The 3,531-nt window shown below is 32.1% G+C and overlaps 1 long non-coding RNA gene across 1 annotated transcript; it reads left to right on the top strand.

Moving 5' to 3' along the window:
- The first annotated feature begins 1,000 nt into the window (after window positions 1-1,000).
- LOC148780565 (uncharacterized) lies at window positions 1,001-2,573 on the top strand. Its single transcript, XR_016040746.1, has 2 exons — window positions 1,001-1,293; window positions 1,639-2,573. It is a non-coding gene; the product is annotated as an uncharacterized LOC148780565 (long non-coding RNA).
- The last annotated feature ends 958 nt before the right edge of the window (window positions 2,574-3,531 follow it).

Here is a 3,531-nt window from a genome sequence, read left to right on the forward strand (position 1 = left end):
CCATTTTTTTTGCCTCCTCTTTATATATATATACGGTTTCTATAAAGTTGCAACCTTAAACAATCCAATTAAATCCAATTAAGAAGCACCTTAAAATGTTATCATAATATGTAATTTTGTTATCTTGTAAGTGTTATTGCACTTCTATGTCATTCTTTCAAAAGCTTTCCTCTCAAGCTTCTCTCACACCTCACAAGGGACGTTTTTTTTTTTTCCTTTCTTTTTATATCTTTTTCTTATGCTTCATGAAATTTCATCCTGCAACTTGTCAAAAAAATTTATGCTTTTGAAATAAATGATTACCAATTTCAAAAATTTTTATAGTAAACTTCTAAGTTACTTTATATTTACTAAAATATTTATTATAATTTTAAAATTTAATTACAACTAATTCTCATTTTTCTTAACTGCAGGAATTTTTTTTTATAAATAATTTTCTCGACTACATAAATGGAACACCAATTTTTAAAACTTTTGTGCTTTTAAACTATATTGTTTATGATGTAAAATTATGACTATGAGTACGTTTATTTTTAACCTATGAATTTTTAACATTTTAAATTTGCATTCGCGGCAACTTGTCCATTCTTAAATATTTTAAAATTAATATAAGAAATTAACATTGCATACTTGCGTGCTATCTATCTGAGCCTCATCCTCAATGATAATTATGTTAATGTTGTCGAAATCATATGGTGATTGAGAACGAATTTTGCTCCTAAACTTAAAATAAGAATCTTGAAATGCCTAAATGAATTTTTGTATCTTTGGATAAGGTTAACTGTAAAGCCCCTCTAGGAGTTAAAAAACAAACATATTAGGAAATAGGATTAGCATTTCATTATATATTTTCATTTGCTTGAATTGAAACAGGTTTTCTTGCTCCAGTACTGCAATCATTTATATATTTTCATTTGCTTGAATTGAAACATGTTCTCTTGCTCGAGTATTGAAATCAATACGCTCAACTGGTTCTCGTGCTCCAATTTTCTCTATCTTGAAATTGACAGGTTTTCTTGCTCGAATTTTCTCGGCCATGAATTCAATTGTTCTTTTGTTTAAATTTTATCTATCACGAAATGGATGCGTTTAAGGTTCTCTCAAGCTAATGAAGGTTCAATACAAGAAAGAAGTTTTTCTATCTCCACTCTTAGAAGAAGTTTCTCTATCTCCACTCTTAGAAGAAGTTTCTCTATCTTCACTCTTACGAGATGATCTGGTAATTGAAATCCTCTTGCAATTGCACTTTCCTGTAGAATCCGTAAGGGATTTCAAATGCCTAAACAAGACATGGTAAGAACTCCTACTTTCTCTCTTATTTGCAAAAATCCATTACCTTTCCTACTTTCTCTCTTATTTGCAAAAATCCATTACCTTTCTCCTAATAATGCTTCCCAGTATTTCTCCAGTCTCTCTGTCTTTATGAACAAGTTAACCTTCTTACCCACCAACAATGGTGGGTCTCAAGTTCGTAGAACGCTACTCTAAGTTTAAGATAGACAATCTAGAGGTATAGAGTGTTCTCAAGATATAAGATAGACAATCTAGAGGGTATAGAGTGTTCTCAAGGCATGCGTTTAAGATGGACAATCTAGAGGGTATAGAGTGCTCTTACGTAATGCTGTGCTGCTTGTGCAGAACGAATGACTTATACTACACATACTTCGACTACACATGCATCATAATAAACCCAGTCACTGGCCTATGCACAACCATCTCTGAATCCTTTCCCAATGTCAATCCGTTTGGGTTTTATTTCGAATTGATATGATTTTAAGATTTTTAGCTCAAACATCAAAGGGCTGGACTGAAATGGGCAAATATCATATCTTCGACTCGAGAATTGGTAATGGGAGAATAATAAAGCTCTATCCAAGCTTTGAACTGAAAAATCCATGCCTCCGAATGCTATCTCTCCATTCAAAGTCTTATCTAACAGAAGAAGATAGTTTGATAGTTTTTGATATAGAGAATGAGTGTTGGTCTCAAATTTCCAAATTGCCGCCACGTGAATGTTTATGTTCACTTATAGCATTGGGGGACAGCGCTTGTTTTATCGGATTGGTAGATTGGATTTTGAAGAAGGAAGACAGGGATGGGAGCGGGAGGAACTAATAAATCAGCATGATCATAACTTGGAATCTTGGTTTTACCCGGTCTTCTTTTATGATGAAGACAAGCTATTCCTTCAAAATCGAGTGAGTTTAGATATATTTATTTATCATATAAATCAAAAACATTTGGAGCCAATTGAAGGACACCGTCATCGGTGCAAAAACTATTCTCTTTATAAACCAACTCTATTTTTGGGTCATTTGCAATGAACTAGATTACTTTAGAGTGGGTTAGTTCATGTTTAGAGTGGGTTAGTTTTGTAAACGATTGCTTTAGGTTGGGTTAGTTTTGTTTAGAGTGGGTTAGTTTTATAAAAGATTGCTGTAGGGTGGGTTAATTTTGTGTGTGAGTATAATTTGTTATAAAGAGAGAAGTTTTTTTTCAATTATAATAATTTTTGTTCTTCATTCTTTCTGGTAGAATTTTCAGTTAATGTGATTGGTCTTTTATATGGGCAATAATGTTTTTTTGGATTATTCTATATATAAAAGCAAGAATTTTCACAAGAGTTTGGCCCAATTTTGATACGATACGTTAAATTCCATTTGCGTTACTCTAAAATTCGTGTAAAAAATTAGTATCCTTTAAAGACCTCAGTTATATTTTATATGAATCGATCGCTGAGTGCTTGGTTTTTTAATGTTGGGTAAGGTTTTGTACAAGGTTGCTTCCTTGTACTATACAACCTTGTACTATAGAAATAAGGTATGGTTCGAGTGCAGTGCCAGAATCCTTATGAATTATTGAATATCTATTTTCATCACTAGTTATAAAATTAAAAATTTTAAAATAGTAAAAATTGAGCAAATCAAGAAGTACTTGAACATGTTGAAATTAGATCCTCCAAATAACTTTTACAATATGCACTATTTTTTGGACTTGAAATTCTTGTTTTTTTTCATATCCACCCATCTAAAGATCAAGATGATCAATTGGAGGGTTTTTTAATGCCGGATCACGCTCTTCTATAAGATTTTTAAAGTGCATCTTGCTTCAATAATATAAGATTGGACCTGACATGAACTTTTTTCTTTAATGTTGGAACTTGCGGTTCCTCTCATATAAAGTACTTTGTGCGGCCGGGGATGTAACTCTATATACGTCATCTGTCCCTGACATATCTAACCTCCATCTTAAATACGGATATAAAAAAGGTGGTGATACCACCTGAATCCAAAAATAAAAAAAGGTGGCGATACCAAGAATCAAAAAAGGTTGTGATACCACCTGAACCCAAAAATCAAGATTGCAAAAATCCCTAAGATGGATTCAAAATTTATCTCTACTTTTTTTTTTTAACAAGAGCACGAACTATTCTTCATAAAGCATTGAGTGGTACATTTTAATTTTTTTTGATAGTTTTTCTCTATTCTTTGAGTCACGAATTAACCGTTATTCTCGTTCTATAAGAAGGCA

The sequence above is a fragment of the Amborella trichopoda genome, chromosome 9 (assembly GCF_054954075.1).
Source record: "Amborella trichopoda isolate Santa Cruz 75 chromosome 9, AtrichopodaSantaCruz75HAP2 v2.0, whole genome shotgun sequence".
Lineage (NCBI taxonomy): Eukaryota > Viridiplantae > Streptophyta > Magnoliopsida > Amborellales > Amborellaceae > Amborella > Amborella trichopoda.